This window comes from Callospermophilus lateralis, chromosome 4, assembly GCF_048772815.1.
Source record: "Callospermophilus lateralis isolate mCalLat2 chromosome 4, mCalLat2.hap1, whole genome shotgun sequence".
NCBI lineage: Eukaryota > Metazoa > Chordata > Mammalia > Rodentia > Sciuridae > Callospermophilus > Callospermophilus lateralis.
In genome coordinates, this window is record NC_135308.1 from 30616209 (window position 1) to 30639202 (window position 22994).

A 22994-nucleotide genomic window follows, 5' to 3' on the forward strand; every position below is an offset into this window, starting at 1 on the left:
TTTAAAGTTCACTAATCATCTCAAGGTACTAATGTTCTATTAATCCCTAGGGGAATTGCGTTGTCTAAATTGCATTTCACTTATCTTGTACAGTCTTTGCTCTCTGCATCATTTTCGTCCTTTAAGGTGGTCTTATTTTTGTTTTGCTCTGTTTTTCCTTGTTGGATTTTTCTCCTCGTAGGCATCAATTTTTCTGACTTTTAAACATTGTAATGTAGGCGGAATGGTTGATGAGGAGTATTACTTATTCTAAATTCCTATGCATTAGACTTTGTTGTTTCCTCTCAAGTACAGTAGACTTTATTCTGACAGATTTCAGCCATGTATAGTCAGTTTTATTTATTTATTTTTTCTGATTTTTAGAGGTATTTATTCACTTATTTCTTGGTGGGGATAAGCACATTTACACCGATGGTTATTCTCACATGAAGACTGTTTTAGCCCTATCCCGAAGATGTGTCTGTTTTGTGTTCTTTACTGTATGCCTCAAGTGTTTAGCAGCAGTTCCTTTCTCAATCTGGTCTTCCAATCTCTAAAGTTATATGTTACCTTGGAAATTTGTTCTTTCCTCAAGTTGTTCTTGCTTGGCTTTGTGGAATTTAATTTAGGGCATATGCCAATTGGTACTTAGCCAGAGACTCAATGACCTTTAATTTCTGGAGTTTGTTTATCTGTGCAGTTTCTTCCTCTGAGATATTCTAACCTAAACATTACAGCTGGGGTAAATCTCTTTGAACATCAAGTTTAGTTTCTTCAACTAAGGGCAACTTGCAGAGTTCTGTTTGTTTGGGTTCTCCCTCCCCACACTATTTGAAAATTGTCCTCCAAGCAGAAAGCCAGGCCATGGTAGAACTCATCTCTTTTTCTCACTTCCCACGGAGATTATAATGCTTCACTGACTATTGTCCAATGACTGAAAATTGTTGTTTCCTATATTTTGTCCAAATATCTAGTTAGATTGCTATGGTAGGGTAATTCTCATAGGAGTTTTTCCTTCAGGAACTCTGTCTATTACAGAACTCCACATTCTTTTTGAAGGAAAAAAAAATATTCTTCAGTGCAAACAATCCGTATTACATGTTAAAACTACTTTCTTACTTACTCATCATCAAATATTAATATCTACTCCATGGTCCATTGGTAAACTAGGATGAATTTTAAATGCAAATAAACCTTTTATATTCTTTTTGCAATGTTGGGCTTACTTAGGAAACTATTTCTTTATGTTTACCATTTGGGTAAACTTTAGAAGAAATCTAGGGGCTGCTTTAATTGAAATAGATTTCTGTTGGGTATGAGCATTAGGTCAGTTAATACTGGCTTCAGAGCTTCTGCTAGAGTGCCAAATGTCTTTTGAGAAGTTGTTTAGGTATCCATTATCTTTAACATGGGCTCTTCTCAGGATCAGGAACTTTAATGATAGAGCCAACAGGGCTAAATCTTTTATTGAGTTGATCTGACCTAAGGGTTCCTTGAATTTTCACAGGTGTGAAATCACATATATTTGTGGAATAATTTTAAGGAGGTTTAAAGAGAGGTTTTATTGGATTCCAGCACAGAGAAATCTAACAATAGAGCTACCAATAAAGTTAGGAAAAGGAGAGTAGGAAGAGGCCATTATTTAGAATAAACAATAGGAAATGAACAATTGTAAGGATTTTATCCCTCTGAAATTTCTCCAGTTTTAACCTGGCACCCCCTATTAGGTAAAACAATGTACAGCAAATGGTTTCATAGTCAGTCTCAGCTTTCTGCACATGTCATGACTACGCAGGCCAAATAGGAATTTTTTAGACTTTTTCCCCCACTAGAAATCTAGCAAAAAATATGTACATAATCCATGAAAAGAAAACTGCAAATTGAGGTCTTTCTTACTATCCTAACTGCAATTTTATAAACCAGGAAAGCACAGAATCAGTGGGGTAGATGTCCTAATCTAGTTCTGAAATAAAGAAAGCTCATTTCCTTTTTTAAAATTATTTCTTCTTGAAAATGAAAAGAAGAGTTAGTGGCATCAATGTGAGAGAGACTTACAAGCAGACAAGCCCATTGTTGTGTTTCCTAGTTGAGGCAACACTGTATTCCTCATTGATGGCTTTCCAAGTGCTGAGCCAGAGATGGCAGTCTTGGATAGCAGAAAGAATATAGACAATTGTGTAATGTTAGTACTCCTTCTTTAGTTTCTTCTGTTGTATTCAGAGGCCATATTGCTACAAACACAACCAAGACCAAACTGAGCTGTTATAGAAGTAGTAAGGACCACCAACTCACATTGCAAGAGTAGGGGAAAAAAACAAACAAACTAGAAACATATCATTAGATGAAATAAGGCTGGTTCAATTCTCATTCTCCTTAATACCTTTAAATATAATGGCTCTTTTAAATCATCAAAAGCAACACCCGTGTCAAAGAAGTTGTAATCATCAGAAATCTATAAACCATTCATGTTCCCCTTTCAAGAATTTTCTATTCAGTGGTCTTTGTGTGTGTGTGTGTGTGTGTGTGTGTGTGTGTGTGTGTGTGTATGAAATACATATTTGATTAAATAACTGAAAATGTACTTCTTTAAAAAATGGTTCCACAACAGGAGTAAAAAAAAATGTGTCTAATGACAAATGTAAGCTTTTGTCATCTTATAGTTTTTCATCTTATTTTCATTAAAATATTTTTTTTTTCAATTTGATAAAAATTTACATTATTTTACAGGGGAAACAAACAAACAAATTATTAACATAAGAGAAAAATGTGATGTTTAAACAGAAACAATTCAAAAATTGCTTATATTGTACTGGCTTTATCAAAGAATATATACAATATATCAAAATTTTGTTTTATTACTCAAATCAACTTTAGTTTTATTAGGAAATTTCTCATAAAATTTGTCTCATTTGAGGATGCCCATTCAGGAGCCATAACTTAGTGTTATCCTTGAGATATACATTGTTACAAATTATACTCAGTGTTCTCTTTTGATAGAGTAATACTGTGCTCAGAGATTTCATGTAAGATAAGAAAAGGTTCATTTAAGTCTAAAGAGAGGTGAGGGGGAAGGTGACAAAGCCCAGTTATTCCCAGCTGGTTGGTATTATGTGTGGATACTTTTGACCATTCTTAAAAGTGCCTAGAATAACCTTCTGCTTTCAGACCATCTTTCCTCCCATAATTCCACTATTGCATCTCATCTCCTCTTTCTACAGCATGGAGGAATTATTAGAACATAGTCCTTGGATAATTTCTAAAAGTTCAAAACAACAAATAATCATGTTCATGATGTAACCTGATAGGCTAAGATCATGACATGGTAGGCATGATTTCTTATACAATCTTTATTTTTCCAGCCCAGGAAATTAGACTCTAAAACCGAAGCTCTTACATTCTGTGCCTCTTGATGTCTTCATAGGGTCACACATAATAATGAGCAAACAGTCAGAATTCAATAATTATTTTTTGGATAATAATTCCTGAGATCAAATAAGTTGCTAATTAGCATACTTCATTTTCTAAAATGTTATGATTAATTATCCACACAATGTTACCATTCTTTAGAATATAAAGATATTTTTGTGTACTAGAAAAACTTATAGGTATAATGAAAAAGACACAGTATCATTTTATTATTATATCAATCTAATAAGGTATGAGTAAGATCACTTATTATAAATTTTCTAAAATATCTTATCTAATTTTAAACAGCATTAGCCATTAACCAGGGATTCTAGAACTCCTCTCTGAATTATGTTATTGAACTACTCTTTCAGTTTGGTAAAGTTACTTAATCTTCTTTTAGTTTCCACTTCTGAACAAGAAAGATAAATAATTCTTACATAAGTTCAGAAGGTAACTCACAGGAAAGTAAATAAAAGATTCTACACATTCATAAAATTCTAGAAATACACTTGACCTCAAGAGTTCATTTGTACTCCTGGGAATCAAGATTCTTGTAGGTACACATTTTTTTTTCAATGATTTTCTGTGCAGACTCCACTGGTAACAGAAAAAAAAAGAAAACCTGCCATAAAGAATTAGATAAAAGAAAAATCTAAACCCTAAACCATTTACAGAGACTTTTTAAAGTACCATTTCTGAATCAATATTTATTTGTTACTTATTCTTACATCCTATCCTACAACATGAATCTTTAGTTTTGGTCTTAATATCACAGTCACTTTTTTATTATCATCTTCTTAGGAGCTTCCTTTCTCTTCATCCTGAGAATTTCCCCATCAAATTCTTCATCAAATTAAATATTTTTGCTTCTCCCTCTTGACTTTGAGATCCTGTCATAGTATCTTTCCACTTTTTTTTTTTCCTGTCTTTTATTTACTTTGTCTCCTTCAACTGATGATTTTTGTTTGTTTTTGCTTTTTTGGAGTAAGGATTGAACCCAGGGACCTAACCACTGAGTCACATCCCCACCTTTTTTTGAAACAGGGTCTTGCTAAATTGCTTAAAGTCTTACTAAGCTGCTGAGGGTAGCTTTGAATTTTCATTCCTTCTGCCTTAGCCTCACAAGCCGCTGGGATCACAGGGGCTCATCACCACATTTAGCTCAAGTGAGGTTTTAATGAGGACTTTATTCTCTCGTTTTCATCTTTCTTAGGTTCAACCTCTAATTTTTACACTTAAGAAAATATCTCTTGCAATCTGAACTTGAGACTACATGGTTTGTTAAAATACTCTATATGGTAAGGCATTTTATTACATATTTAAGATTTATTATAAATAGACTAGAATCTTCCACCCCAATAACCTTTATTCCAGTTCCTTAAGAGACAAGTAATTTAGACTAAACACTATACATTTCATATGTTGGCAGTGTTGTTGCTTTTTTATAGTTGTTATTTTTACCCCTGAACTTTTAGTATAAATACAGTGGGAATGAGAATATAAGAGAGTGTACACAGAGAATCTAGGTTACTTAAAAATGTAATGGATAATATGGGCTGGGAAGATAAAATGTTAAGTAATAATGTACTAGAAAATACTGAGCCATATGACCAGATACATCATTAATAAGATTTCTGAATGGAAAGTTGTTTAGTAGCAGATTCTGGTTATGTTGAATCTAAGATGCTGGTAATGTAATAAGCCATAACTGTTTTACAAGTAGATAGAAATTTATGAATCTGGAATCTTGAGATTGACTTTAGGATTGGAGATATAGACCCATATATTTCACTAAAGATGAGAAGTGAAAACATAGAATTTGACAGAATTTAAAAGAATAGAGTTTTACTCTAAAATAAATCAGTGAACCAAAGGTAGTTACAGAGAGCAATGCTGACATTTAGGTACTATAAAGAAAAATGTTAGAGAAGGAATTGTCAAAGAGAGGAAGAAAAAAAGAATGTGATATTATAAAACCAAATAAAATCTTCACTATGAATCATGAACTAAAAAAAAATCAGGGTGCTATATGTAGATAGAATTAACAGTATTTCAGGGAGTGATTTATGTCAATCAGACTGAATACTTTAAAAATATTTTAGCTTTTTGCTTAATTATAAGAAGAGAAAGGATGTTCCTACCATCTGTCAATGATTTTTTTAGAATTTTTATCTTTATGACAGGTACCTTGGAGATGAATATTTTTAATAAGTCATGATATACTCTACTAAGTTGTGTTCACTTCCTGTCATGTAAGGAAGGCTATCAATGTAGAGTGATGTTCTATCAGAGAATGACCAAGGCCTGCACATTCATGAACAGGAGAGCCGGGTCATTCCTGGATAAGTACAATATGCCACTCATTCACTAAGGGCCACACTGGTGATGGGACTCTACCTTCCATACTGAGTGACAGGAATGACTACATTCTGTGGATACCAGGGATAGGTAGGGAATTTCTATTTTTGAACTAGAAACTGATGTTATAGTTACCAATTTATCACTTCTTTGTTCCAAAATAACCCTTTTGCTCTTCTGTAATAAAAAATGGATATGGGACATAAATGCTGAGGAAACATTATGGGAAGAAAGTTTTGCTTCCTAGTTGTGGCGTGTGTTCTTGGTAAACTTCTGAAATGCATGTGGTTTCTCCAGAATCCAGGTCCTATAATGTGAACAAGTAATTCTCATTAGGCCATTGAATGTGGGTGGCTTCTTTTGCATGAAGACCCTGCAGTACATAATGGTTAGCAGCAACCATCCACCAACCCTCCCTTGGACACTTTTGTAGTAGACTACCTCCACTGACATAGTTTGCTATGCACAATTTTCCCAGAACCTGGAGGGCATATTTCCAACAAATTCTACCAGCATCCACCACAGCCAATTCTCTACAGCATTAATCCATGATCAAATTCTCTCTAACAAGGTCTGTATCTATCTGATAGCATGTGGAGTTTTCCTTTGGATGCTTATGTAAATCCTAAGATTATTGGCTCTTCCTTTTATCTGCTATTTCTATCCTTTCTAGAGTTCTCCTTATTTCTTGCTCATTATTCTAGTCTCTTGTTATGGGTTAATAATTTCTTATATTAAATTTGCCTCTATTTCTTTTTGCTGATCAGATCCAGACAGATATATTGACCCAATGGCATCCTAGAATCAAATTTATGAAACTTTATGATATTTAATTACAAACTGGACATTGTACCAGATAATTGGCATAATTAAATAGCATAATTTCTCAAAATATGTTTTCCATAGACATTATATATTTAAGTATAAAAGGTGAAATTATATATTAAAAGAAGTATCAGGGAACATATTCATGACTTTAGAACAGACAAAGTTCTCTTACACAGAACCATTAGAAAAACATTAATCATAAAAAGACAAATTGCATTAAGTTTAAATTAAGTTTCAATCATCAAGTGAAACCATAAAATAAAAATAAAGACTGACTGCATCCAGTATATATAAACAACTCCTACAAATCAGTACAGAATTTGACAACACAACAAATAAAAGAGCAAAAGATTTTATGGGCATTTTGCAAAATAGGATAGATCTCAAAATAACTAATAATCATATGAAATTGTGTTCAACTTCATTATTCACTGGGATTATACCAACTAAATCCAAGATGCCATACCTTTATCTATCAGAAAAACTAAGATTAAAATAAAGTAAAAAAGGATGATATTAAGTACAAGCAAGATTTTGGAGAAACCAAAATGCCCATAAACTATAATTAAGTGAGAACTCAAATCAACACTGCCAATATCTACTATATTCTTTTCCAGTATCTACTAAAATGAATATACGTACAATTATAGTTCAACACCAGAATTCATGTTTATCAAATACACACAAATGTTTGTAACAGCATTCCATATACAGTCTGATATTTGACATAACCCTGCTGTCTAACAATCAAATGGAAAACCAAATTGTACTATATTTACACAATAAAATACTAAGATACCAAATTATTCCACACCCAAGGAGATGAAGGAAAAGCAGAAATTCACAAGTGGACCTTGGTGTATAAAAGTTAACTCTTGAGGAAGAAAGTATGTGGAAGACAACAAGGAGGATCTTGAAGACATGAGCAACCTCCTGGTTCTTCCCCCCGGGGTGCTGCAATGATGCACTTGCCCAAATTTTGAAATTGTCCAACTTTTGAAACCACTGTGGAGCACTCTGATTTTTGATGATTTGGACGCTAGTCTAGATATTTGTAAGACTACCAGAACGTTTTAAGTTATAAAAGTAAGATGATTCTTCCATAGACTGAGAAAGATCCTCACATGTAAGATGTGGTACGCAGGTACAACTCTCTGAAACACTGGAGTTCTCTGGGGTTCTGTCACTCACTGACTCACCATTTATTCCCAATTACCTTAGTTGATGTCACTTTCTAAAATGGTCTTTACTTGACATTAGTACCTTCTTTTGTCCTCTTTTCATTCAGTCAAAAAAACAGCCATTTAGTTACCTGGTTACTACAGTCTGAAGCTTTATATTTCTCATAGACTTATGTGATAAATAACAAACAAAATTGTATTATGTGAAGAAAATTTTATATTTCTCATAAAAAAGCACCCAGAAACAGGTCATATGTAACAATTTGTTAGATATAATAGCAACAGCTCGTGCTTTATATATTCACTACTTGAGTCAAGATTTTAAGAGCAAAGAAGTAAGTAGATGCATTAAAGTTGAGCTAAATAATAAAGGCTGACATAATTGCCAGATAAAAATCCATTCATTCTACACTTCTTACAGTCTGTTTAGTTAGAACCTCAGGGCCAATAGAGAGTTTAAGTTCCAGGGTCCTGATTCCACAATGAAGTGCATTTTATGATGGAGATGATGTGCTGTTCAATTGGTAGATTAATGTGTTGTATGGTTGCTAAGCTTGCAGTCTAAAGAATGACTCACTGCTGCTCTATTTATTATTTATGGATTACACAGAGGGCCAGCAGAGAGAGAGAGAGAGAGAGAGAGGGAGAGAGAGAGAGAGAAACTTGCAAACTAAAATCAATACAAATAATAGCCTCTCACAAGAGAAATCCCAGGGTTTAAGTAGCACTTTCTTCTCTTTCCTCTAGACATCTTTTTCCTCTCACTTTTTCCTTTCCTCTATTTGCTTAAAAATTAATTTTGGAGTACTTTACTGTTTTAAGTTAAAAGTGGTAGCAAGCAAAATACTCTTTGATTAACTCTACATCCACACTATAATTACAGAAAATAAACACTGAACAGTATAAACATTTCTAGACCAGAAGAAATAGTAAACTTATTGAATCATCAAATATGTTGATTGTTTTACTCTTCCTAATACTCTTATGAAATATTTTACTGCCTTCCAAGTAATTTTATTAGAAGTAAATTTCTATAATGAGGTAAAACCATCCTATAGAATGTGACTGAATCTACACATGAATCATTTTGTTCATTTTCCACATAACAGTATAAGAGAATTTATTTTTCTAAATAGTACTAGATTGATTATATCACATCGATGTAAACAGTACCTCAATATTAAATGAAACAGAGTGTTCTGAAAGAAAATGAAAAAAGTGATCAAATAAAAAACCTTTTATTTTGCAACACTTCAAATAAAGGCCCTTAAAAAGCATGTTTTCCGATATTTTACTTCTACAGATTAAGATTTAGCAATAATTTAAGCAGGTGAATAGAACATAGTTTCAGGCTCCATTAACTTATCTCTTAAGGGAAATATGTGGTGTTCAAAATTAAAAAAAAAAAATTCTTATATAGTTTGTTAGTAAAAACCTCTATCAAAATCTACATAAAACTTACAAGAACAGTCATATATATATATATATATATATATATATATATATATATATATATATATATATAAATATATACACACACACACACACATATATATATATCAATATTGTACACAATTATTTTTGCTTGTACCCATTTGAATCTAGCATTTTAGCCTGTGTGTGTGTGTGCTTATATTCTTTATTTACTCATGTTTATAACTGTATTATCTTCTGACTTAGTTTATTTCATTGTTTTTAGTTCTAAAATGGGAAATTAACAATATAACAACAAGGGTATTAGTGATTGAGGGAAGTTATTAGAGTCTTGTGAGCAATATATAAACATTGGTTTTGATTCTGAACAAGGTAGGTACCCATTTGATGATTCTCAGTCATGAAAAATATAAGATTTAAATTTTAACAGTTTCACTGTAGCTGTTTATTGGATAATGGACTAAAGAGGCCAAGAAATGAGCTGGAAAAGTAGCAAGAAACAATGTATGGATCCATGTTGGTAGCCCTGGAGATGATAAGTGATTGGTTCTTGATATATATTTGAGGATTTACTGCCCCCAACAGGATTTCCTGATGGCTTAGATAGACATTGGGAGAAAAATCTAAGGCAGATAAAGATGGAGATGTTCTTAATCATGGTGGGAAAAAAGGAAAAGCAAATTTTGGGGAAAAACATTCCAAATAGGAATGTCAATTAGACAGTTAGCTATAGAAATCCACAGTAGGATAGAGGTTTAAATTTCGCAAAGATATGTTAAGCATTCTTCTTCATTGAATGTTATGCTGAAAGGATAATAAATTTTTGGATAATCTTGGTTTAATATCTTGATTTCATACACATACATATTTGTAATGAATGAAATGAAACTTACAGTAAGTATTATCTGAATATTACTAAAGTTTCCACATCTTTTAAAAAATTAACAAATTCTTAAAATTTGGTAACAAATTTCTTAATTCTGAATCTTTTCAGTATGTATATTTTTTAAGTAGACTTTTATAAGTAAATTTTAAGCACTATTATATTAACAGAGATAACACTGTAGAATTTTATAATTATTCCACTTTGTAAAATTCCTTTGCTTTCTAAATTTTGCCTCACTTCTTTCCTCTAAATGATACTCTGACATATTTTTACTCTAAATTTCAGATAATATTTAAATTTGCCTGCCACTGTATCTTAAAACTACCAACTCAGATCTACTGAGATGGAGAGGAAGGAAGACAATTTACATAACTAAACACTCAACCTCAGAGTTTGTAGAATAATTTAAATTCATTGTTTTCAATGACAGAAATTCAAAGTATCTACTAGGTTTCACACATAAATGAGTAGTTAATTATCATATCAAAACATCCTACAACAGTGATCACCTCTACTTAAGTTGGATTTATGCTATTTGCTTACCCCCACTTGCTTATAGAAGTACTGAAAATCTTTTAAGCAAAAATCCCTACTTACTTTTCTTAAGGTTAATAATCTAAATATTTCAAGTGAATACATACTTCAAATCAAGTAATAACTGATTACTCCACTCTTTTTCAAAATTACATCAGTTTATTCTTACACTATTTCTTTATCAAAAATTCAAAGAAAAGAATCACTCAAAATTTTCTAGCCAGGCTGGTGACACTTGCCTGTAATCTCAGTGGATTAGGAGGCTGAAACAGGAGGATCAAAGTTCAAAGCCAGCCTCAGCAACAGCAAGGTGCTAAGCAACTCAGTGAGACCCTGTCTCTAATAAAAATGCAAAATTGGGCTGGGGATGAGGCTCAGTGGTTGAGTACCCCTGAGTTCAATTCCTGGTTCAAAAAAAAAAAAAAATAACCTCTGAGGCTAATTTTTCTTTTTTCTAATTATATCTATATAGTAGAAAAAAAGTGTATGGCTTCCTATTTTCCACAAGACATCATTTTCTTATCCTTTGATTACTATTTTGCTTCTAAATAGTTTCCTCATAACTGAGAGTTTGGTTCTTGATACCGATTATCCCACTGAACAGTTTTTGCCATATCTATAAGATATGTCCCTATGGAATGACTTTGCAAAGAAAAGACTGAGTAAAGAATTGAAAATATTACAGCAAAAGGATTTTCATAAGAGTGAAGGTAGAAGTATGAAAGAGGATGTGTCTTGAAAGTTGAGAAAGAGAAGGTTGACCTTGTGGAGGAAGTATGGCAATGACAATTATTCTGCATTGTTTCCTTATCAATTTGTGAGTTTTCTGAAAAAATGTGGATTTTTATTAATAAATGTTTATTTAATTCCTACTTTTAATTTTTGCCATCTGTTGATATATACAACAATTAAAACATTTTGAAATTTTCACACATATCATTGAAAAAAATAATTATAGGAAACTGTTCTTGATTATAGAAGCCAGAATATTTTAATAAAACAATATACTGACTAAACCATATGAATAATAAGTCTTAAGAATTTTATCAATAGAAATTATGCATATTTTTACCAAGTTCAAATCAATAACAGAAATAAATTAATGATAAAGTAGCAAAGACCATATGGTTAATTCAATTAAATTTGAGTTTAATTAGAAATAAACATGTGCCTAACAGTATATTAAATACTGAGGGGCATACAAAAGAAGCATAGGGCATCAAACAGATGCATAAAACATCATTAAAAATACATGAAATGCACACCTGGAATAATTAAAGACTAAGATCCCTTAGAATTTTTGAATAGGAATGACCTGGGTATAAAACTTAAAACAACATCTTCTAATTCTGTAACCTGGAGCATGTTTCCTGAATTCCTAATCCTCAGAGCCTTCACCTGTATAATGAAACTGAAAAAAACAATTAGTGAGTTGCTTCCAGGATTAAATGAGATAGGGATGTAAAGTTCTAGGTAAAATACTTGGCATACTGTGAACATTTAAAAAATGGTAGCAAGTGAAAATATGACAATCCATGATAGTTACATATTATCTAACATAGATACAGTGATACTGTTGTTAAGCAGAAAGATCACAGCTATGTATAGAATGATACTATGTGGAATGATATAAATATTAACCATAGTTTTTCACATTTGAGTGTCAGGATAAATGATACTTGTTCTATATTTTATTTTTTTTTTGACTTCTGTATTGTCTATATTTTTATAATAATCATGGATTACTTTTTAATCAAAGAATTAAACTATAAATTGAATATGCAAAGACATTTAAGTTTTAATAGCAATGTAATGTCAAAAATTTATTTTCAGAGAGGATGATATCTTCTCTATTATTCTATAGTTATAGAAAAGACAGCACATGTAGGGCATAAACTTGAATTAACTCACTATATAATAAGTATAAATAAATGTTTGCTGAATTAATTAGAATTGTCTCAGTTATGAGCTTTAGGTATGTAAATTCATTCTGAAACTAAGTATTATTACAAAGGATTTACAAAATCCTTCTAGACACAGGAGTGTCACAAGACAGTTCAGCATCCCCTTAGCAAATATTTTTTAAGTAAATGAAGAAATGAATCATAACTATCTTGAAGGGCTGTAATGAGAATTAAAGCGAAAATGCATTTATAGCACCTGGCTCAACATTGGACACACAAAAAACATTAACTAAATGATACCCCTTCCCCTTCACTTCCCTCCTACAACTCCATTTTCTCCATTCAATTTAAAAATCAAGTTATAAAATACTTCTGGAAGACTATGCAGGAAAGGTTTAACTCAGCAGGCTTGCATATTCTCAAGAAAGGTCTGGCCCTTTGCCTGCCCCTGGGAGATAAACTGTGAGCCCTGGAAATATTCTTCCTGATGAATGTCTTAGCATACCTGACACCTTGAGCTCCCTGCTTCCAATTTGATCAGAGAGCTTATGCTAACAATGTGATTCATGGTGAACACCTGTCTTCGTTTTGGGGGACTGCAGTCCAGTAATGGAGATCATTCAGAAAAGTGTCATATGCCTATGTGGAGGATGCCCAATAAAAACTAGATACTAAGGCATCATGACCTTCACTAGTCAGCACAGCTTCACATGCATGTGCACTTATTATTTCTGGCAGAGATAAGTAGGTCTGTGTGAATCTCCAGGGAAGAATACCTGGAAAATTCTTCAGGGAAGACTACCTGGTTTTTCCTGGGCTTCAGCCCATGTGCCTTTCTCCCTTTGTTAATGTTTCCTTTGGTTTTGGTCCTTTTTGTGTGTGTGTTGTGGAGGGGGTACCAGAGTTTGAACCTAGAGATGCTTATCCACCAGGCCACATCCCCAGCTCTTTTTTTATATTTTTTAGTTAGAGACAGCAACATCTCCCTAAGTTACTCAGAGCCTCACTGAAGTGCTGAGGCTAGGTTTGAACTCTCTATCCTCCTGCCTGCTTCCTGAGTCACTGGGATTAGAAGCATGTGTCACCATGCCTGGCTCCTCTTTGTTAATGCTAATGTGTATCTTTTCACTGTAATAAACTGTAACCATGAATCTAGTAGCTCTTTCTCAGTTCTAAGTGTTCTAAGAACTATTGAACATAAGGGTGGATTTCAGGTAATCCCAAACCAGGGGGAAAAAATCTCATTTTGGAGACTAGAAACAATAATTAATAACACATGAATGGAATTGTATTAGATGGGTCATAGATCCCAGAGTAAAATACTTACACTTCATCTCAAAAACAAAAGTTATCGCTTAGGGGAAATACAGGAAAATTTTAATTTTTCTGACTATGTCGACAGACAGTTTTGGAATAAATCAGGGATGCAAAGAATCTGACTTCATAACAACAGCACTGGGGCAATAAAGTAAAATAATAGCTATTCCAAAGAAATATTTTATAGTTAATTGATAACTGGTCATGTCCATATCCTTGTTTTCATTATTTTGTCATATTCTTTCAAAAAGTTTCTTCTTCTTCTCATTACAGTAAAAGAGATCTCCCAGAGTTCAAAGATGGCATGAGTTCCACAAAGTTGGTGGTCAAGTCTGAATGTTCATCCTGTTCAACTTTTTGTCAGGATTGGACATAGTAACTTATTTCTTCCTCCTTGAAATCCATTGGTATGCTAGTGCTGAAAAACAGAAATTAACTTTCTCACAGTTCTGGTTTCAAACTAGAAATTCTAAATCAAGTTTCTGTCATGCTTTTTTTTTTTTCCTCCTAGTTTGCAGATATGAGCCTTTGGGCTATATCCTCCTTTGGGTTTTTTTTGTTGTTGTTGTTGTTGTTGTTGTTATTTTTCATTTTCTTCTCTCTCACTCTTTCTGTGTTTTAGTCAGCTTTTTTCCTGCTGTGACTTAAGGAACCAACCAGAAAAATTGTAGAGGAGGAAACATTTATTTGAGGGCTCACAGTTTCAGAGGTCTCAGTCAACAGAAGTCTAGAACCATTCCTTCGGACTCCAGATGAGGCTGAACATTATGGGGGAAGAGTATGGCAGAGGGAAGTAGCTCAGATAATGATCAGAAAGGAGGGAGGGAGGGAAGAGGGTGTGTGTGGGAGAGAGGGAGAGAGAGAGAGAGAGAGAGAGAGAGAGAGAGAGAGAGAGATGCTGGTGACTTTCTTCTTTCTAGAAGAACACCAGCCTTGTCAGATTAGAACCCACCTTATGATCTCATACAACATCACACTGAACATTTGGGCTTTAACCTATGAATTTGGGATAAAAGATATAACTCAACCCATAACAACTTCATCTATTTATCTTTTTATGAGACACAGTTTCCTTTAATGCTTCTTTTCCTTTCCATAGACTTTAGCTCCATGGTGGTGCAATCTACAACGCTGCATAGAACATTCTACTTAAGAGTTTGGGTCCTCATTTAATTTTCCGGTGCTGTTATCCTAAAGTTATCAGTTAATTTTGGTTTCTAGAGCTATTTGAGTTCAAAGCAAAATTGAACAGAAATAGAGATTCCCCCCATATATCCCTGGCAATCACACATGTCTAGTCCCCACATTATCAACACTCTACATTGGAGTGGTATATTTGTTACAGTTAATGAACCTACACTGACACATCTTTAACCAAAGTCCAGCTTACATTAGGTTTCCTTCTTAGATTTGAACATCCTATGGCTTTTGACAAATTATATGATGACATGTATCTACTACTATAACCCAGTATTCTCTAGAATATTTTTACTATTATGAAATTTTTCTGTGCTCTGCCTGTATATTTCTCCTTCCCTTCATCCTTAGCAACTACTGATATTTTAGCCATCTCTATAGTTTTTGCTTTATAGAGAGTGTCTCATAGTGGGACTCATACAATAAGTCATCTTTTCAGGCTGGCTTCCTTCACTTACTCATTTAAGGTTCATCTATGCCTTTTCGTAGCTTGAAGGCTCATTTCTTCCTTGTGCTGAATATCTCATTATCTGTAAATATCACTGTTTATTTATTCATTTACCTACCAAAGCACTTTTTGGTAGCTAGTTTTGAAAATCATGAATAAAATGTCTACAAAAATCCCATTTCCTTTTTCACATTATGTTTAACTTTACTTCCTTTGTCTTATTGTATTTGCTAGAATTTCCTGTACAATGTTGAAAATAAGTGGGGAGAAGGACATACTTGCCTTGACTCTTAGTCTTAAGAGGAAAACAGTGTTTATCACTAAATAAAATGTTAGTTGTACTCTTTTGTAGAGGCTTTTTATCAATTGGATGAAGTTCTCTATACCTAATCTCACTGAGAATTTTAATGAATTTAATGAATGAGTGCTGGATACTGTCCAATGTCTTTTTCTGTATTGAAACAATGATGTGAATTTTCTTTTTGACCTATTAATATGATGGACTACATTAAATGATTTTCAAACACTGAACTAGGTAGACATAGTCCCATCTGATAATGGTGCATAACCTTGCTGTTATTTCTACTTTAATTTAATTTATACATTGTTGGATTCAATATGCTAGTATTTCATTGAAAAGATTTCTGCATATATGTCTATAAGAGTTACTGGTCTGTAGTTTTTTTTTTGTTTTTTTTTTTTTTTTCCTTGCAAGACCTTCATCTGGTTTTAATAGGAGGTTACTGCTGGCCTGATAATATGAGTTAGGAAATGGTCTCTTTGCTTCTATCTTCTGGAGGAAACTATGGAGAATTAATATGACTTCTTTATTAATCATTTGGTAGAATTTAGTAATGGACCCATAAAACTGGTGTTTTCTTTTTTGAAAGTTTACTAAATACTGATTTGATTTTTAAAATAGTTTTCTGTATATTCAGAGAGTCTATTTTTCTTGTTTTGTGAGTTTTGGCAGCTTCTATCTTTTAAGAAATTGGTCCATAAATTCATTGTCAAATTTGAAACCATAAAGTTATAGTATCCCTTTATTATCCTCTTATACTTGAGATGATCTTCAAGGATATCTCCTTGTATTTCTGATATTGTAGTAGGCGTCCTTTGTTAATTCTTGGACAACTAGGCTAGAGACATTGATTTAATTGATCTTCTTAAAGAACCAGCTTATCTTCTTTTGAGATAGGATCTCACTTTTCTGTCTGAGACTTTTGATTCTTCTGCCTTAACCTCCCAAGTAGTTGAAATCAAAGGCACGTACCACTATACCTGGCTAAAGAACCAGTTTTTAGTTATTGATATTCTCTATAGATTTCCTCTCTTTAATATCATTGACTTTGCTCCAATTTTTGTAACTTTCTTCTGTTTACTTTGGATTAAATTTGCTCTTCTTTTTAAAATTACCTAAAATGGAGGCTTACTTTTTGATTTTAGATTTCATATTTCTAATTCATGCATTCAATAGTGTCAATTTCTTGCTAGACACTGCTTTCATCACATTCTACAAATCTCAAATTTTTTTCATTTTAATTTAGGTCAAAATATTTTTAAATTTATTGGGAGATTTCTTGACACCCATGTCATTTGAAAATGCATTGTCTACTCATTTAATATGTTTGGATTTTCAGCTACCTTGCTGTTATTTCTACTTTAATTTCATTGTACTCTGACAGCATATGTTTTTATTTTCTTTTAAATTTCTTAAGTTGTGCTTTACGGCTCAGAATGTAGTCAATGAGGTGAAAATTCCATGTGAGTTAGGGAAGATTGTGTATTGTATTGCTGAATAAAATAGTCTGTAAATGTGAATGATATCTGATTAACTGATGATACTGCCAAATACTACTATGTCCTTACTGCTTTTCTTCTATTTCTGATACAGGCATGTTACAATCTCCAACTGTAATACTGGATTCATGAATTTCTCCTTGTAGGTCTATCAGAAAATTTGCTTCACAAATTTTGAAGTTCTATTGCAAGACTCATACGCATTAAATATTTTTATGACTTCTAGAATAACTCACCCCTCTATCACTATATAATGCCTCTTTTTATCCCTAATTGTTTTTCTTGTTTATAAGCCTACTCTTCCCTGAAATTCATACAGTTACTCCCACTTTGACTAGTTTTAGCATGGTGTAACTTTTATCATACATTAATGTTAAATCAATATGTTTTCATATTTAAAGTTGATTCCAGTAGATAACATATACTTTTGGTCTTATTTTTTGGACCACTTTACCAATTTGTCTTTTATAGTAGACGTTTAAGGTGATTATTGATATAACTGGATTAATAAATTTATTACTATTTTCTATTTGATGCCTTTGTTCTTTGTTCACATTTTTATTTTGCATTCTTTTTCTGCCTTTTGGAATTTTAAAAACATTTTAGGTAACATTTTCTCTCCTTTTCGTTTACTTGCTTCTCTGTCTGCCTCCTCCCCCCCCCTCTCTCTTTCTCCCTTCCTTCTTTTCAAGTCTTCTGTGTTCCTCTTTGTAGGAAATAGTGTTTCCCCCTTTGGGTTTTATTTTGCATCTGGAGTGTTTCTCCAAAGCTCATGTGTTGAAGACTTGGTACCTGTGGCAAAAATGTTCAAAGGCAGGGCTTTGGGGAAGTGATTGTATCATCTAACCTGATCACTGAAACAATAAATTTGATTCAATATTTGAATAGTCTACTGGAAAGAGATGGAAACTGTAAGTAGGTGGGACAGGCTTGGAAGAGGTAGGTTACTGTGGGCATGGCCTTGGAGACTGCATTTTGTTCTCTATTTCTCAGTCCATGAGTTGAGCAGTTTTCCAGGACTACTCTCATCTTCTATGATGATTCTGCCTCAGAGCAGCCAACCATGGATAAATAACTCTAAAAGCCTGAGCCAAAACAACTCTTTCTTCCTTTAAGTAGTTCTTTTCACGTACTTGGGTCACAGTGATGAAAAGTGAACTAACACAATTTCCTTCATAATATATGTTATTTACCTTTCTGACAATTAAATATCCCTATAGTTAGGGTTTTTTTGTTTGTTTCTTTGTTCATTATTAACATTTATTCTGTTTTGTGTTCTATGAGCTTCCTGGGTCTGTTGTTTGGTGCCTGACATAAATTTGGGGGAAATTACCAGTCATTATTTCTTCCAACATTGCTTCTGTTTCTGTTTTTCTTCTCCTTCTGATAACTACATTATGCAAGTATTACACATTTTATAGTTGACCCAAAGTTTTTGGATATTTTGTTATGTTTTTTTCTTTTCTTCTTCAATTTTACTTTCTCTTAATCTTTTTCTATTGGGCTTTCAACTTTGGAAGTTTCTATTGTTATATCCCAAATCCCAGAGAATCTTTCCTCAGCCAAGTTCAGTCTACTAATGAATATACCAAAGGCATTCTTTATTTCTATGATACGTTTAACATTTCTTTTTAATTCTTTCTTAGAATTTCTGTGTCTCTACTTACTTGATCTGCCTTTTTCTTGTATATTGTCTACTTGGTTTTTTTTTTTAATTAAAGCCCTTTTATTATAGTTTAAAGAAAATTCTGATCTGACAATTCCCACATTTCTGACATTGATTCTGGTTCTGATGCTTGTTCAGTGTCTTCAAACATGATTTTTTTTTTTTTTTTTTTGCTTTTGTTTCTTTTTTAGTACTCCTTGTTATTTTTTGGAAGTTGGACTCAATATTCTAGTAACAGTAAATACCGGAGTTGGGTAATTTCTGTTCCACTAGATAGGCTGCACTCTAATAAAATCCAATTGGGTTAGCCTGTGGTAAAATAGATTCCTCTGAGAATAGGCCTTGTTAAGAAGAACAGAATATTGCAGCATATTTCACAATGGTTCCTTTCTTTATCCCCCACCAAAAACTTGAGGCATTTTTCTCTGATGTTCATTGTAAGATGTGAAAGAGATTGTGGAAGTAAAACCCAAAAGTGGTTATCTATGACTATTTTCACCTGGAGTTTTTCCCTCACAGACTTATCCACAATAGCTTCTAGCAATTCATTGCAACATTTTTTCCAATATGGCAGAGATTTCTGTCTCTGGGTTTTTACTGCAAGTTGTTATTTTCTGTATCCATTCCTTTATCTCCAGTGTGGTAGAGGAAGGATAATTTTTCTCTGAGACCTCATTTTCTCTAATAAAGCTAAAAGGAGTGGTTGATTTTTCAGTTTTTTATCTTTTTATCTTTTGTTAGGACTGAGCAAATACTTCTGAGCTCTTTGTGTGTTGGAATAGAAACTGGAAGTTATTCAGGTTTTCAGTAATTTTTGAACAAGAGGCCCAAATTTATCGTGGGCTATGTAAGTTATATATGTCAAAATGTTACTGTTCCCATTGACTTGTTCTCTTTCCCTCTCTCTTGCTTTCCCATATCTCACTAGGTGATCTCATATAGGCCTACATTTTTCTTATTTCTGTATTTCTTCATTTATTCATTCATTCACTTTTGAGATGCTGGGGGTTGAACCCAGAGCCTCACGGATGCTAGGAAAGCACTCTATCAGAGCCACGCTAGGGAGCCCCATCCCTATGGTCTAACTATCTACCCTTTGGTAATTCCCAGGTGTACTATATAACCTATCATCGACTTTATATTTTTACTTTCATTCTTAGTGAAAATCTGATATATGACCAAAAAAAAAAATGCATAGATTTTTCTTCTTGAAGATTTTTCATAATTGCAATGGGAATACCACCACCTAATCACAGGTGTGGCATTAAATGTGAATGAGTTTGCGAGGTCTTGAGAGGCGAAGGGCATGTGTTTTAAAACTGATTAATAGTGATGGCTAAAGTGTTATAGTCGCTAAAAATCATTGAATTGTGTATTTGAGGTGGATGACTTTTATGCTATGTAAAATATACCTCAATTAAACCTTTTTTTTTTCCTTTTTCAAAAGAAAAAAAGCAAATAAGGCCTTTTAACTGATTCCTCTTTTTCTACATGTGTTCCTGCAGAACGCAATCTCCACTCCCCAAAGGGTGCGAAAAAAAGTTGAGCCGCTGCCTCTCAGTCTGACAACTTCCCATCACCCCTAAACACAGCTCAAACGCTCTTGCTGACATCTCTGATTTTGTTTTATCCCATGCCAGCCACACAGTCCAGTTGTTTCTCATTCTTTTTTGTTTCTTGAACTTGCCAAGCTAGTTCCTGACTTCTATTCCCGTAGTGGTTATTTTCTTGGCTGTTCTGTAGTCTCTCATTATTCAGGCATAATGGCCAAGCTCAGAGGAGCTTCTCAGATTACCTAACCAACACAGAACCCATCTTATACAGTACCCTATTTAATTTTATCCTAATATATTTTCTCCAGACTATATATTGTTCTCTGAAATTCTTAATTGTATTTATGCCCTTAATTTTGCCAGCAGAAGGTAGGTTTTTTGAAGACAAGAATTTAGCTTGTTTTGTTCACTACTAAATTTCTAGTGCTCAGAATAGCATCTAGTATGTTCTAGGGGATTTGCAAATATTTTTTGGCTGATTGACTAAAATTAGAAGAGGAGCAAAAGAGGGAATTAAAAAGACTCATTAATTGTATAAGTAAAATAGAAACATAAGAAATAGCTATACATCTCTTATTTCCTATAATGTCTGTAATATGAATTATTATATTAAATGTTACTTACCATAGATTTTTACTCCATATTCTTCTTCATTATATTCTTAATAATACAACTTAACACTCATAGCATGTTCCATCTTCAAACTGCTTTATAAATGATAACTGACAGCCATTAATTAGTCATTATCAATTGATTTGTTGAATTAATCTCATTTCTAAAATTTCATTTTTATCAAAGATAATTAAGAAGGTGTCCAAACAGGATCTCAGACCATATCTAATCATATCTCCTGTGCATATATTATGTCTCATTAAGAAATGGAAATTCTTTTTTCCAGTAAATTTCTAAATTAGTACAGTTAAAATGACCTTCAACTAACATCTAATTTATTCAGTCTTTCACTTTTTTTCTAGATTTGAGAAGAAATTTAAATGTTCTTTGTAATACGTTTTCCTATCATAGACCAAAGGTTCACAGGTAATCAGAATAAACTCACTTTCCCTTCCTCCTTGTCTTCAAAGAGCTTGAGTTTTCTATTTTCATTAAATAGAAAACATTATTGTGTCTTATTGTACAGTAGTTTTTTCAAATTTTTAATGCTTATAATTAACTAAAGTCCATATCAATTCCAAATTGTATATATTATGCTCCACCAAGAACACCTACTATGTAAATTTTGCTCTATAGAAGATTCCATGCTTCTAAACATTCATTCTGATATCCCCAGGCAACAAAAATCAACAAAATAAAGTGATGAAAGTCCAGGAAAGCATATATTTATTAATATTTATGTAGAATTTAGTGCTTTGATAACCTTCATTAAGAAAAATAAGTGGAGATGTTTTAACCACTGTAGAAACCAAACTAAATGTCTGTTTTGTATCATTTAGGACTGAATTATAGAAAGATAATGACACTTACTAAGAAGTAGCTTCAAAATTCTAAGAATTTTTTATTTTTTATCTTATCACTGTCTATCAGTTGTAGGAAAACTGAACCTAATTTGAAGGAGTCTATGGAAATCTTTAGTCAACAAACCAAAAATAACAAAATGCAAAAAATGACTTAGGTTATTCAACAAAGAAAGTGTAAAACAGCATTAGATTTATTCCTTAAAAAAAAAACATGGCTTTAAATTTTGAGTCTTATTTCCATATTTAGGTAACTATATTCACATTACAGCATTCAGTTTAATTTAAGCTAAGTGTTCTCCTCCTGTGCTTCTATAATCTGGTTTGCCCAAATTCCAGAAAAACAAACAAAAAAATGCCCAAATTCCAACATTTCACATGAGTATATTAAACATCATTTCTTATTGTACTGAGCTTATTAAATTCAGTTGTGTGATACCTGCCAAAAAATTTAAACCAACTGAGATAAATGACTGAATAAACCTTCATCTTTACTTTGTTATGACAAGGAAAATTTTGTACACAAGTATTTTTTTTATCTTTTTCTCTGAATATGGCATATAACACATCTGGATATTACATAGAATAATATTTATTCTTCATAATATTCTTTTACTTTTTGCTGTCTACTTACATCTGGGATATTTATGTTACCAAGGTTAACCTCAAAATATAGTTTTGAATATGTGATAATTTAATTACAAAGTAAATTTATGCAGTAAAAAGTAACAGAAGTGAAAAATCTTCAGTTTTATAATAGCAAGAGTAAATGTGTGTGTGTGTGTAAATATTTGTTTCTTAGGGTTGCTGTGCCAAAGAAAAACAAACTAATGTGTTTAAAGTAACAGAAATTTACTCTCTAATGGTTCTAAAATCAAGGCGGGGGTAGGGTTGGTACCATTGGCAGCTATGATGTAGAGCTCCATGTCTCACTCCAAGGTCCAGGTAATTACCAGAAAGTCTTGGTGTTCTTCAGATTATAAATATGTACATGCATTCTCTACTTTCCACCATCACTTCTCACTCTCC